The following is a 16456-nucleotide window of genomic DNA, read 5'->3' on the forward strand; positions in this document are numbered from 1 at the left end:
CTTTAGCTTTCAGGTAGTTTAGTTGGCAAACTTAGCAAGGTAACCAAGTCCAACCAGAGCCGGTTGATTGGTTAGTTAAGTAGTTAGCTAGCTGAGTTAGCTGAGGTAGACTATTGTGATGCAAAATAGAGGAGGAATATCTGAGAATAGGCATAAATTCTCATGAAACTGTACCACTGACACTGTGTAGGATGGTGTCCACTTTGTTACAAGCTAGCTAACTATAAGCAGAACGTTCTCAATCTTGTTCTGAAGCGTAACTTAGCTAAGCTAACTAGCAGGGGTGAGAATCTTTAGGCATATTCCTGTCAAAATAATTACATTATAGATTTATTCTACAATAAATGGGCAAGCTATTGTTTTCTTTACATTTTTTTTAAAGAATAGTAAGCAGCCCCCTTCAATCTTACCGCAGCTTTTATATAACCTCCTTATTTTCCAGAGAAAAAAAGTGAAAAAGTGTAATATGAAAATGACTGTCCCATAAAAAGTTTTTTTTACAGGTTTTTTACAAAAGCAAATCTCTACCTTCTGAGATGCACTCTGGAAAATTCTAAATGTGAAGATGCATAATTGCGATTATGCCATTTTGAAAAAAACAAAAAACATTAAACAGTAATTCAATTAAATTAACTCAGCCCTAACTTAAAAAGTGGGAAACATTTTTAAGGGTTTTTAAAACGTTTCTCTGTAATCTTTTTTTTATATATTTTTTATTTACCTCACTTTTAGAAGTTTTTACTTCCCCTTTTTGTGTCAGATTTTTTTGGCATTTTGTAGTAAATGGTTTATGGTCATATTTTATTGCAAATCCTATCTATCCTAGCTATCTCTGCAAACACAACAGTCCAACAGGCCTTTTTAACAATATTTAGGATAGGGGCTCTCAGCCTCGGGTGAAAATTAAGAACGTTTTCTCGGCAAAATGTGCAGTGTATCAAACCATATTTGTCAGTCTATGGGGTTCAGCAGGGTCACAAGATATTCTGAAGGGTATCAAAGTAAAATTTAGAACATAGTTTAGAAGTTTTATTTGGATATATAATGTAGATAAACGGTCCATTCATGATTAATTTTAATAGGTCTTTCTTTTTCTCAACCCAAGTGGACGTGTGATTAGTTCTTAAAACAGAATGGCAATGAAGGCAGAGATGGAGAAGAAGGGCCCAAACATGAATTTAAATCGCGATGTAAGGAGATCATTGAGCAGTAACCTTGGGTTTGTCTAGTCAGAGAGTCTTGGAGCATCATGTTTTTTTAAATACTTTTTATGTATTTGTGTAAATAAATTGAGACCATTGGATAGATCATCCTGGTTTACATATGACTCTCTAACTCCCTCTTAGCCTAAACATGTACATTAATGCCTTTTCCCATTGGAGGGCGAGGCAGTTCTGAGCATGGCGGGCAACTTTCACAGGAGCGTTACTACACGGCCATTCATTAGTTTTATTTATGTAGGGTATATTTAAACATTTTGTCTATATTTCATTTCTGATATCTGAACATTCATAATTAAACATCCATTGCTCTTTAAATGGGTGTAAATACACTATTGTGCTCTTAATTGTTTCTGTGACAATAAATCGTCCAAAAAATATTGTGACATGCCTAACTCTGGGTAGAAAAAAAAAACAGAAAATGTGAATAAGAAGTAGCCTATGTACTTGTGGACCATCTGTAGTGGGTAAAATTTGGGTATTTAATCGTGTTAATAGACTTTTATTTTTTGTGGGCAGATATGTTTATATAGCACTTTTATACAACTGTTGATGTTGCAATGCAGCTTCACAGAAGTCTGTTAAAGAATTTATCCATACCCAGATGACTTCTTTCTGAAAACTAATATACTTATACTCTACCTCAATAAGTTATGGTGGATGTAAAGTCTTCAAATAAAAGATTACTAAAAGGTTTGCGCCCTTGCATGTCTGGTCTTCTAAACGTTTTATTAGTATGGTTCTTCATAAACACACAGCTTCCATTTTTTATCTTTATGATGGGGTTACATTCAGATGGGACAAATCTAAATTTGAGTATTTTAACAAAACTGGTCTTTCCAACCAAGGAAAGGTTGTCTGGAGAGATAGAGGACTTTTTCTATGGCAAAGAACCCTTTATTTTAAAATGTAACACAATAAAGAGCATAATGTAATACTGGTGAGAGCTCCATCTATAATAATATACTGGTGAGAGCTTTTAAACCAATACATGGGAGAGTGTCGTCTATAAATTAAGGTTATAAGAGCTCTTAAATGAACGCTATAGAAACTGTGCTAACAAGAGCCCTTTAACCCATACTTTAACAGCACCAAACCTTAATTATAGGAAATGAACAAAAGTGATATAAGACTTATGCATTTATTGTCGTTTTCTAAAATTTAGGGTATTAAAAAGGGTTTATTCTAATTTTGTTAAAGTAATGATCTCTACTGATCAGGGAACGCTTTCTGCAATATTTTGGAGCATTGCATTTAGTGACGATTGGACGATCAGCAATGTACCTCATCCCCAAACGTTTTGGTGTAACCAAGCATTTTCATTGCAAAGAACACAGTTCAACTGCTTCACAGCTTAATGCCCATTGCTGGCTTTGGCATGGTGCCAAAGGGATCATGTTCTTTTGCTCAGGAGAGTTTTATTCTATGGGAATACTTCTCTACATGGACAAGACAGTCTGTGTGTATGTCTGAATTCAAAGTAACTGAATGCTGCATTCATTAGAAGGGGTGTCCACAAACATTTTAATATTGAGTAAATCAGTGTTCTAAAAATGAGGGTGATTCTAAGGGTTTGTTTAAGTGACACCATATGAGTACCACTTCTGATTCCATAAGAGCTGTTCTTAATGTGTGAAGCTCTTTGCAAAGCTTTAAAACATCTAGTTAAACGTTTTTTTAATGAATGTAAAGGTCCTTCACACTCACATCTCCTGTACAACAATGGTTCTTCCATGCATCGCTCAAAGAACCATTTGTAGCAGCTCTATTTTTAACAGTGTAGACCACCAACAGCACCATCTGCAATACTGTGTGAGTGAAAGGTTTAACACCGAGTGTATGGAAAACAACATGGACATCTAATACTGTGCTGATGGAAGCTCTTAACCCTAAACTCTGCTCTGCCCCTCGAAGTGTACTCTGTGTTGATGCCTACAGGGTGCATGGTTTTAAACAGGCACGTTTTTTTGGGACATTTTAATCTTCACTGCCTACAACCCTCATAACCCTCCCTACACACTGTACGCCACCACTAACATACACCACACACAAAACAAGATACTTGGAAAATAAGAAAGAAAAAGTAAATTATTCAACAAGCTAATGTTGCTGACAAACGTCATGTCCCATTGTTTTGGTAAATGTCCAGTAGAAATCTACTATCCAGCCTAAATAAAGCTTAGGTTTATTGGGCTGCTAAAAGTATTGGCTAGTATCATGTCCCATGACTTTTGCCATGTCCAGTGGCAACTCAAGACCACTGCACTGACTTGGGATATGTGGACTGTTTGTATAATCAATTCTATCCAGATGCTGCTGGTCACAATCATTACCACCCACTTAAACTTTGATAATTTACGTCTCCTTGTGTCATGAGTTTGCTGGCCAGTGTTTACTCAAACTCACTCACAAGATAACACCTCTACACCTATACCATAAGCATATACTATATATGCTTTCATGACATTTAGTGTGTAAGTTGTTGTAGAGTCTGTTTGCATGGACACTGCTAGCCAGATGTAGCTCCTCATGATCAATACCAGCTACTGTTCTGTCCACTGTGTGTGGTAATGCCTCCTGTGATGTATTCCTGGTACTCAGGTGACACTGTAGATCAAGAAGAACACCACTTTTTTCATGATATTGTGTTGGCAAGAGCTCTTAAACCATCACAATGGAAATCACCATCACAACTTAACACTGTGTTAGTGAGGACCCTCTCCATAATACTGCAGTGATGGCGACTCTTGAGACAACACCATGGAGAGCAAGCACCCTTTACATCATTGTGTTGGTGAGAGCCCTTAAACCAACACAATGGAGAGCCTTTACCATACCAGCACCATAGGGAGCACCATCTATTTTGAGAATGTGTGTGGACTGTGTGGAGAAGAAAACCCAACCAAAAGAAGGAGGTGTGTGGACAGCAGAGAAGAGAATGTGTGGGAAGCAAGTCATTTTAGACTATTTTGGGAAAATGTTATGAAAATATTACAAAGTGCTGTGGGAAACTCATCAAGACCAGAGGCAGACTCATAAAATACTCATAGTCACCTCATGTTGTCTTTTTTCTTGGTTATTTATGGGCGTAATCAATGATTCCGTTAATCATAATATACAGATCCAACATAACAATATGACGCTGACATGGTGATGGTGTATGAGGTGTTAATGAGTGTTGTGATGGTGCGAGTGGATCAGATACAGCAGTGCTGCTTGAGTTTTTAAACAGTGTTTACTCACTCAGATAGTCTACTCTCTCAGATAGTCCTGCTTAGTGGCTCCACCTTGTAGACAAAGCCCACAGGACACTGTTGGTGGTGTATTCTCAGTCCAGTAGTGACACTGAGGTGTTTAAAAACTCCAGCAGCACTGCTGATCTACTCATACCAGCACAACACACACTACAAACAAACACACCACTACCATGCTGCTCAGTGTAACTGCAGTGCTGATAATTAACACCCAAATAATAGCCGCTCTGTGGTGGTCCTGTGGGGTCTTGACTGTAATTCTAGAACTACAATGTGCTTTCTACTGTCAGTGTAGCTGAAAAATAGAAATTTGGTATAGAAGAAGGAGGTGGTCATAAAGTTATGCTTGCTCAGTTAAAGAGCAATACGTTTTTGTTGACTGCCCATGAGTGAATTTTGGTCCAAATGCTTAAAGGAAGACAATTCATGCTTAAGCATTTAAACTTGCACTAGATAGCTCCACCCAATACTTTAATACCAGCAGTTCCGTTGGTTAAAATAGTTTAAAGCAGAACCTTGGACAGCTCCACCCAAAATACTTCAATACCAACAGGTCTTTTGGTAAAATGGTCTAAAGCAGAACCTTGGACAGCTCCACCCAAATACTTCAATACCAGCAGTTCTGTTGGTTAAAATAGTTTAAAGCAGAACCTTGGACAGCTCCACCCAAATACTGCAATACCAGCAGTGCTGTTGGTAAAATGGTTTAAAGCAGAACCTTGGACAGCTCCAGCCAAATACTGCAACACCAGCAGTTCTGTTGGTTAAAATGGTTTAAAGCAGAACCTTGGACAGCTCCACTCCACCACCTATCCCACACTACAGTTGTTATTAACTGGCATTAAGTGCTGCACCAAATACTGCCAATGCATCTTAATTGAGCGTTGCAAATACAGCCCACTGTAACAGTAGTTACACATCCGTTAAATCAGCATGTGCCGATACGTGAAGTGAATGGGAGTTCTTGCATTTAGGCTCGTTTCCACGCAGGACATTAAGGACCGAAGTGAAAAAACGACAAGATACAAATCAGTCGTCCAACGGGATGTGACGGTGCGTTGAGTGTTCTTCATACTTATTATGATAATGACACAATCGCACTCATCTCGGAAAAGGCAAATAAGTCTGACATTCTCCTGAACAAATCGTTTCCACCGCGGTAATGCGCTCTTATTCCAGGGCCCAATGTGTTGCCTCTCACCACGGGCGGTCTCCTCCAGCCGACCTAAATCTATTAAATAGTTCATAACACCAAGACGCTGTTGTGATAACTGCCGAGCAGAGCTCACCTCTCGCCTCTGCAAAATGCCACGGAGCTCCGTAATGGCTTTATGTAATGCTGTGCACTTACCAAGATTATGGCACTGAAGTAATGCAATTGGGGGTAAAAGTGTAATGAGACACGTGTCAGAATATTTCGTTCTGAAGGCATCAATTGATCCGATTTGATTGGTGACAATTTGGAGCCAGTAACTGTAGCAGAATCACTGTTAGTGTTCACAACTGTAAAAAAAAAAATACAGGTGGCAAAAAAAAGTTATAGTCATAGACCACAGGCCACACTGTTAGGTGTTCTTTTATTTTTATTAAAACTGTGAAGGAACCCTGTAACTCCTTGAATCCTGGGTTTATTATTCAGTTATTAATTACAACACGTATGTAAAATTTTTTGGTTTAGCATCAGATCCAGGTCTAGTTTAACTGCAAGGGGAAACACTGTTTAAAGATGGTTTGAAATTTGTAACCAATTACAGAAAGTTTAGCTGATTCAGACTATCATCTCCTTTAAACAATAGAAAAAGAACAATTGGCCTGTCACTATTATTCCTTTATCAAATTATCATTCAATAAACAGGACCAGTCAAAAGTTTGGACAGACCTTAAATTCAGTGTTTTTTCATTATTGTATATTTTTCTGCTATTTTCAAACTATGAAGAAAAACACATGGAATTGTTTAGTAAACAAAAGTGTTATACCAGAATATGTTTTATGTTTTAGATTCTTCAAAGAAGCACCTCTTGTTAAGATGACAGCTCCGGATATCTTGGTTGGATTTTTTCATTCAGTTTTAAAAGGTAGAGTCAGGATTTCAATTAGCAGCTGTGCCTCATCAAGAGTTAATGACTTAAATGTTTTGTCATCTTAATGTGTTTGAGAGCATCAAAGAAAAAAATTAAATAGAAAAAAGCTACATAAAGAGACACAAAAATACTTTAAGAAATGACGCTCAGTCAATCTGAAAAATGTCAAGAGCTTTGAAAGTATCCTCACGTGCAGTCACAAAGACCAGCAAACGTTATGATGAAACTGGCTCTCATCAGGACTGCCCCAGGAAATGAAGAGCGAGAGTTTTCACAGGATTGTTGCACAGGATAAGTTCATCAGATTTACTAGCCTCAGAAAGCACAAGTTAACAGCTTAACCCCAAATTTAGAGCCTAAATTTACAATGTAGGGGAAAAAAATAATGAAATAAAATATAAGTATTGTTGAATAAGAAATTATGTTCAAATCTTCAAATCTTTGATTGGTACTATATGTACATGACTGCAATCATTCTTTCAGACATCAAAATAAAAATTATTTGTCTAAAATTGGTTTAAAAAGTGAATTGATATTTAAAAGCATAAAATTGCATCACTATCATGGATGCACAGAATGTTTGGCAACAGAAATTATTGGCCAAACAAATATTACTATATAAAAAAGCAGTGTATTAGCATTATATGAATGGTATAACGTCCTAAAATGACAATATTATAATTTTTCACAATTATTTTGGTCACAGTTTATCGTCCTAAAAGAACAACTGTCATGACGGGCCTTCCCCAACACACCCAGTCTGCCTCAGGAATGATTTTATGGAGCAGTTTCTCAGACAGGAATGGAGTGTAGTCTCATTTTATCTAATCCCTGTACCATCTCAGTCTAAAAGACTGTGCAACATTTTAAATTGAGATTTTATACTTAAAGTGAATACAAATTATGCATGCTTACTCCCTACCTGTCTGGGAAAACGTGTACATCTCTACATACCTGTTGAAGTGGATCATGTGTTTTGGGGCAGGAAATATTATAATCTATGCAGGTCAATGAGTTCTCTGAACCAAAAAAGCGATTAGCGATTAGCGAATAGTGATTTTTATAAACAAGATGCAAAAGTGAGGTTTTTCCTACAGGTACAGTTTTCGCTAGGGTACAATTGAGTAAGTCTAAGCCAAGAAGCATCTAAAAACGTATCATCCAGGCTGAGAGGGATATCAGCTCTGTAATATAATCATGTCCGTTTACTAATATGCAAATGTTCTGTTTGCTAGGCTGCTGTGCCTAAGAGAATGGAAACAGGGTGTCTGGCATCTACAACCATCTCCTTCTGGAGAGCTGTTACTTGCTACCCATCTGCTCTTTTAAGTGATTTTTATTTCCAATGGCAGTACAGTCACCCTGACTCAGGCAACGTTAATCACGTCCATTCAATTTTTTTTCCTTTTTTTTTGCGTGCGGTTGCTAGCTTTAGAAACAGTTTGGTTTGAAGGCAATCAGAGCATCTTCGAAGAGATTATTAAACGTTTAAAGAAGAAAAAAGAGAACTGCTTTCTTCCCACATTAAAAGTCTGTTGTACTAACCTTGTCTTTGACTGTATGTTTCTTGTTAGGTAATGCTTCCAGGGCCGCTGCTAAGGTTTTGGAGGCCCTAAGCATAACTGGTCAAGTTTTTGCAAGTTTTTGTATAGAATGGCCACATACACTTTAAAAATGGTTAAACATGCGCAAGATTTAGCGCCTCCATGCATTTTTTGATTATTTATTTGACTGGAAAATGTCACATCTGGCAACAACCAACAGAGCAAACCGAGCCGTGCCATTTCAGGCAATAGGGGTGGGGGCATTATATTATGCACAAAAATAATAACGTGCCGCTTTTAAGTAGTAGAGTAGGTGCCCCATGCAATGTTTAAAGACAAAAAAGATGAGTGTATCATAAATAATTCACATTGGGTTTTAAATTTAATAATGTCATAATTTCAACACATTTCATTCTCAGTCAATTTGGCTCCCTGCAACTGCAAAATGGTTGAGGCCTAACGCTGGCTGCGTTGTCTGCGTATGCAGAGCGGCGGCCCTGAATGCTTCCTTGCTTTTTCTATTTATTTTTACATTTAGGCAAAAGGTCTCTAGTTGAAATAATACAATTCAAGACGTTATTAGGCAACACAGAGTGGTGCAGCACAGTTACCTACCCTCTTGAGACCCAGCGTCCTCATATGTGGACATTACATTTCTGCTTCTATACACCATTATACTTAATTCTTTAGCTTCATATGAGCCTATATGAGACACCGCCTGTACTATCTAGTGGTCACATGACAACATTATAGTTAAGTGATAAAAAAAACAAGACGGCAGGAATCCCAGTCAAAAGTTTCTACAGCCAGTCCAGACAGAAACATGGGACAGGAAAAAAAAAAATCTCATAGGATTTTATATTTGAAACTATGTATGAGCAAATACACACATATATATATATATATATATATATATATATATATATATATATATATATATATATATATATATATATATATAATTAGATGGAATACATTTAAATTGCACACCAAGCAAAACCATGTCTATGCCCTTTAACCAGAAAATAAAACAAGATACTCTATATTGTATGTGTTTTACATGGCTTCTCCTTCTCAATTAGTGACATTAAGGCATTAAAGGTCAGTTTTTTTTTTTATACAGGGCCTAGTCATAAACTTGCTTTTTCCTTTCAATGGAAAATCTTCACTTAAACACTGTGTAGTTCAAGACTAGATCTAATCTCTGCCTGAGAAAGTACCCTTACATTATTGTTACCAACCAATTTAACAACTACCCTGCCTTTTGGGCTAGTTACTGGATTCTACTTCCAAAACACTATTTTGCAGAGCAAAAGAAATGATAATTGCACTGTAAAAAATGTTTTTCTGAAATTTAATGAAATGTACTTAAGTACTATCTACAAGAATAATCTAGTACAGTCTAGTTACTTAAGAATTTCATATACAATTAAATGCACTACTGGGTGTTTTTGTAATTGTTTTTCGTCAAATACCTTTGTAAATTTTAGTCTGAGAAGCAAAACTGAAAACTGCAAGTAAACTGCAAGTAAGTTATCGGCCAAAACAACTCAATAAAATGAGTTCAGAGAACTTCAACCTGAAAACTTAAAAATGTTTGTTGAGCCAATGAAAAAAGGGATTTAAACTAACTTTTAGTCACTACGCGTCTTTCATCAGTGTTGGTTCATGCAGCCTTCCTATAGGCTCCTGGTACCATATATTTGCATATTGGATGTGGCCTCTCCCTTACTTACCATCTTTGTGTTGTCTGTTGCCCAAAGCTACCTTATCCTGGGCGTGCAGTAATTATAATATACGTGTTGATTGGCAGGTCTCAGTGTTGTAGAGCTTTAAGAGCACATTGACTTTATTCTGTGTTCCTAGTGATCACAGTATGCTGACTTTGAGCTACAGAGTTCACTCTTTACTGAGTTTACTCATATATTGCTCCAGTAGTATACTGTCAGTATTGGCAATTAAATAATAATATACTAAAAAGTGTGTGTTAAAATCTAAAAAAGATTCAATGTTAATTTGACTAAACAGATCTTTTTTTAAAAAAGGACAAATTAAACACTTAAGTAGTTTTAACTCAGTGCTGTTTAGTACTATTCAGTAAACCATAAAAGTCATGGGAGAATGTGGCGCTGCATTGTTGTAGTAAAATCTAATTGAATATTGAATCGTTGCAAAGTAACATTTACTGAAAAATTTGTAGTTACATACACTGAGAATTATGAGTAAATATTACTTGAATATATGCTCTGTTCAATTTACTTGCTGTTTTTATGTGGAAAAACTTTCCTACCTTTTTTCAAGTAAATCATACTCCAAATATTTAGATTGGGTGGGAAATAGGCCCTGCTTTTTTTTTTTTTTTTGCTGGTGCACAGTTATGTTCATTTTCTTCTGTGAGAAGTAGTAGTAGTAGAAGTAAGGAGAGAGGAGAATGTTTGGAGCTATATTGTAGAACACATTAACACCCCAATGGACAGAACTTTGCGTGGTAATGATCGTGACCAGAAGCATCTGGCTAAAATTGTCCATGCAAGCGAAAAAGCAATTCCAGGAGAAAATGTATATCCAAATTCAATGTAAGTCACCCTGTATTCATATCTCACAGATCAGTGTAGGGTTCTGGACCAGAGAGAAAATAATGTTCCATTATATTTGATGTGTGATAGATTCCATAGTTACATGGCTATGGAACATCTGAAAAAACACCTGATCCAAAGCATCTAGTGCTGTTGTACGATGGCACTCTGTCCCGATGGTACTCGACAGCACCTATTGGAACATGCCTATGCTGTTCCAAGTTACATTATTTCTAGAAAATGACATAATTTGTATCTGTAAAGATCTCTCTGCTCTGCTAAAGAAGATGATGGTAGACGTCTGTTTGAAGGAACATTTAGAGCAGGTAGAAATTGGGCCCTGCATTTATTTTTCTGCTGGTGCACAGCTGTGTTCGTTTTTTTATTTTCTGTGAGAAGAAGAAGAAGAAGAAGAAGTAAGAAGGGAGAAGATTTTTTTGGAGCTCTATCAGCAGAGGAGGAATCATAGCCCCCCCACCCACACACACATCATATTCCTGCAACATGTCCCACATTACGATTCCCCTAAAGGCACCGGAGGAAGGCTCATCTCCATCAAACCGAGGGAACAATGGAGCTTCTAAGAAACCGCAAAAAGGGATTGGGCGAGGAACCATGAGTGAAACCTCGGCCGGAAACACGACTCACTATAAATACAAGACACTCGCCTCAGCTGCCAAGTTGCTTTTTTCCCTTCCTTCTCTCTCTCTCTCTCTCTCTCTCTCTCCCTCACTCTCTCTTTCTTTCATTCTCTCCTTCCAATCACTAGCCATCTCTGCCTCTTTTCACGCACCGTTACATACTAGCTCTAGAGCCCCAGCAAGGAAAGAAGAGAGAAAGAGAAAAAGAAACGGAAGCGTGGTTCTTTCCGAAGGAATAGTCTCTCCATCCTTCTTCCCTCCTCTATCTCTACACAGTGTGGGAGCAGGGTTAGGGAAGCCCGATGCAGTACTGAAGCCCCATTCGCAGAGCTGCAGGTTTCCCTTGTGTTCCAGAAATACACCCCGCTCGCCCACTCCTGTACCCGGACGCCCGTCTTCGCCTCACAGGCTGGGAGGGGCTGGAGCAGAGCTGCTCTTCCTGATCGTGACTGCGGAGGGCTAAAAAGCACTTTCCTGGCCTGCCCCGAAGAACCACCTGACTTACCTCCCCCGCACACCTAACAACCGGAGCCACCTCTGCTCCAGAGCAAACCCCAGCTCCAGTATGGGGCATCGGGCCAAACGTGACCCAGCTTTAGCCACCTGGAGTTATCTGACGCGCCACAAACGGAGGGCTCTCGATCCCTGCGGTTTTATAATATATACAGTGGCAAGGGAATGCAGCTGGTACACGAGCAGTGATGGTCTTGATTTGAGGTCTTTATAAAGACAGGGCTAAGGATAACTTATTCCAGTCCTAAAGATAAAGACGAGAATACAAACATGACCGCAGCTTGCTTGCTTTGCTTATTCAAAAGCAAAAGGCTCGTTCGCAACAAAGTCTGTCTTCTCCTATTGATGCACGTCGAAACCGACCGCAACATTCTACACCGCACAATGGCTCGCATAGCAGACTTCAAAACTATTGGCCCAATGAAGGTAATTCAATAAAGGCCTTTCAGTGGTTTCATCACCTTTTCTGCAGCTCAACCGCAGTGTGAAAAGGGACGAGCCTATTCAAACAAACAGATCGCTGCTTTTCCGAGGAAACTGGCGAAGAATGTAGCGCCTCTCTCTCTCTCGCTCGCTCTCTCTCCTCACCAACACAAGTAACTATGGTAACGGGCCCTCTGCATGGCACTGCTTCCACATGCTCTCCAGAAATAAAACTGTTGGGCTAAGAGTGTGCAGGTAAAGACAAAAGATCCTGGGCAATGCTATTTATAGCCACGGGTTTACATAATGTTCACCCAGGCCGGTGCAAGCTGATAGAAGCTTGGGGATGGAAGGGATGGTAAGGACGGTGGCCCCTTGGGCACAGGGGGCGTTGACATTCCGGGGGAGAAGGGGTTGGAGGGCACTGGGCTGAGAGCAGAGAGCGGCAGAGCTGGTTCCAGAGGTCACGATGAAGATGACTCCTACAGGGAGGGAGGGAAAGAGGGAGGAAGGAAAGCAAGCAAGCAAGCAACTCAGGAAAGGAAGGATGCCAAAGGCAGTAAAGAAAAGGAATCAAACGTGCACCAAAAGGAGAAAAAGAGAGAGAGAGGGAGAGAGAGAGCGTAAGCCATGGCACGCTGGTCTCTATCCCAAAAGAGGTAGATAGATGCACTGCTCTGCGGCGAACACGTAGCCTATTTTTCAATCGGAAACTCCCATGGGACATCTGCTAGCAGCCTGAGGCAGCAAGAGAGGGAGGCCGGCAAGCGTCACCACGCCACCTATTACATCACCCCCCCAACTCGTTGAGGTAACAAGTGTTTACGATACGAGAGAAAAACATTTTGCAGGGGAAAAACAAAGGGCAGGCTTTAGCCACGAGGCTCCGTGAGCCACGCTCTCTCCATTTTACACACCGATCCGCAACGTCAAAGCACAACAATGTGGGAGGACTGCTGGATTGCTGAAGGCCTGATAGCTGCCTGGCAAATACGTCAATATTCTCCTTTGCGAAAGAGCTACCACTGCTCGAATTTAAAAGTCGTTAAAGCTCTGCAGACAGGAAAATAAAAAGATGAGAGTATCAACCTGAAATAAGAGTCTACTGGACTGTCTTTACTCAGACTGCCGACTTGAAATGGCAACGGCACTGAACGATAATGAAGTCCTTTTCTGCAAAATTACACATCGCAGGAAGGACACATTTTTCATTGAATCTTTTTTTTCTCCCCCTCGTCTCCTTTTTTTATTTGGAGTGTTAAAAGCTGGTGAACTCAATCAAATAAATCCTGGCTTCTCTCTGAGCGTAACGAAAGAGCTCCACCTAGCCCATGTGTGAAGACATGACGTTCCAGTACTGTAGAGTGCAGAGGCACTGTTCTGGCCATGGTGGCGGCGCTGAGTGGAACCGCACCCTCGGCACTTGTTTCTTCAGCACTTCTTTCACATCTTTCAAAAGTTTCTCTCATTGATGAAGAGCGCTTTGAGCAGATAATGTATTAATTGCCCCATTAGGGGGAGGAGACAGTTCCCCAAAGCCGTGAGTCATCCAGATATGGCCCAACCGCTCTGATCAAAAGAAGCGCATACAGGCTCAGGATCTCATCAATGCGCAAATGGAGCCCCTCTGACTCATCTATTTATGCCTGTGTGTTAGATCCCACTAATGCTGTTTTGGCTATTATCCCATTGCTCGGCGAGAAAGGGTCTATGGAAGGGGAGCAGGATTGCGCAATGAATGCTTTAGTCACACCGATCAGCCACATACTACAAAGGCCGAGATGCGCATTTCAAACGGGGGCATGCTGCGAGGGGATGCAGGTTTCTGTGTGAAGGAGTGAGGGGCTGCGAATTGTTGTGACACCGGGGAAGGGAAAGTGGATTCAGCTTATATCTTAATGCTCCCATGACAGTTTCCCTTAGTTATTCCATTCCCTGCAAAGGTCAAGCACTTTGTTGATCATCCTAAGGCTCTACCAGCAGAACTCCGCTGATGTAAACAGAGGGTGGATACGGAGTGACGTCTCAGGTTCGTGTTTATAGTGACGACAACGAGTGCAACATTCCTGACGCATAAACTCGAGCTTACTCTGCATAACGTAGGGCTGTAAGATAAATCATATTTTTTTTTTATCGTTATTGCGATAAACCTTTTCCTGATACACATCAACAAATCAGTGATAACATTATTAGTGCATTATTAGTCAGAGTGAAGTAAAGTGAGGTACACTATAATCCCCAAAAATGTTTTTTAACTCAAATTATGGAACATTTCCCAACATTACCCACTTACTGAGTTACAGCATTTGGAGCCACTTGAGATTCTGACACTGTGTATAAGTTTACTGGGTGTGTTCCCTCAGTTTCTGACACCTTCAGTGTGTAGTCATTCTCCCAATGCAACCTTAGGTAAACTTGTAGATTATTAGTTATAGTTATTATTAACTACCTGGCCACGATCTTGTAGGCTGTAAGATTGAGTAATAAGATTTTGAGCTGTTCTTTGTGTTGGCTGTGCGCTTTACTGTTAATTCTACAGCAGTTTTCTTTCTCCTTCTAATTTTCAATGAGCATTTAAAAGAAGATTAAATACAAATCTATTTTTTTACCTGACAATATATTTTGTAGAATTACTATGCAAGTACATATCTGATATAATAAAAAAGCATAAATGAGCACTATATTGTGATTAATACAATATAATATAGTAAACAGTAAATAAACTTGGACCAGACTTGTCCAGACCCAATCTGCTGCACTGCAACCCCCAGTATTCAACATAAAATTGTATTTTTAATTATTCAAGTTCAGTAAACATTACTTAAAAATGTTAAGTCAACCGATTTCCTCAATTTTTTTTGTTTTTTATGTAAATTCAACCTACCCAGGCAGTGTAGAGCAAATTAGAGGTCCACAGTAAATGCACTTCACAAAATTACTTTTTTGACTGGGAAACATGAGTGCTAAAAAACCTACAAGGAGCTCAAACTAATTAAGGAACTTAATTTATCACATTTAACAGTGTTATTACATAGGGCTCTGAGTGGTCCTGTCAAATCCTGTTCATGTAGCCGGAGCCCTGAGAGAGCACAATTGGCTTTGCTCTCTCTGGGTGGGTAGATGGCACTCTCTCCCCACATCACTCCAAAGGGTTGATCAGCACAAGGCTGCGTCTGTGAGCTGATGTATCAGAACCGAGTTGCTGCGCTTTCCTCCGAGCGCTTTCCTACTCGGCAATGCAGCATCAGCAGCAGCTGGAAAAGAAGCGGTGGCTGACTTCACATGTATCGGAGGAGTCATGTGTTAGTCTTCAATCTCCTGGTGTGTTGGTGCATCATTAGTGATAGGGGGAGTCCTAATGCGTGGTTTAGGTTATTGGCTGTGTGAATTGGGGAGAAAGTGGGAAATATTTTTTTTAAATAATATTACATAAATATATATATATATATATATATATTAAATAAAAAGTGCCTTAATGAAAAGTCACCCCTTGCTTTTGTTCATGTGCGAAATATGAAATGATCAACTGACATAAAATGAACAGTTTCCATCACAACTCCAATCGACAGCATAAAGAGCGCCGTTAATAATACAGCGTAACGACGGCAAACGATAGGTCCGTGCCTGTGTAAGATTTCATATCTATTCAACAGATATAAAGTCAGGGAGCATAAAGAGCGTACAGTTATTTTGCTGTTTAAAAGCTGCAGCTCAGCTGCCAGAGAGCAGGCCTATTTATAGCGCTGTAACCTTCCAGCACCAAGCGCTGCCTCTGCATCTATTCAAACTGGAGGTATAAAAGAGATGGCTCCTCGCTCCTTCTGCGATGCGGGCACAGGGGGCACGTGAACATCGTGGAGTGAAAGAAAAGACTGAAGCTGGAAAAGTTCACCTGAAAGAGATGCCTTCTAAGTAAAGCAGGGGGAAGCAGGGGAAGCACAGGAGACAGGGGGGGACATGTGGAACTATCCCCCTGTTCCAGCTTTGCCATCCACGGGCAGTTCAGTGCAAACCAGTGACCAAACCGGTCTCTGATCCACACAACGACTCTCCATGGAAACTACGTGCAACAGAAACAATACACCTTGCCAGGCTGACGTCAGCTGCCGGCCTTCATCTGTGTGCGGTGAGACAATGTCACGGGCTGGACTCAGATCGCCAGCTTGTTCATTGTGAAATGTGATAGACTGATAATCTGTAGCT

This window comes from Astyanax mexicanus, chromosome 25, assembly GCF_023375975.1.
Source record: "Astyanax mexicanus isolate ESR-SI-001 chromosome 25, AstMex3_surface, whole genome shotgun sequence".
Taxonomy (NCBI): Eukaryota; Metazoa; Chordata; class Actinopteri; order Characiformes; family Acestrorhamphidae; genus Astyanax; species Astyanax mexicanus.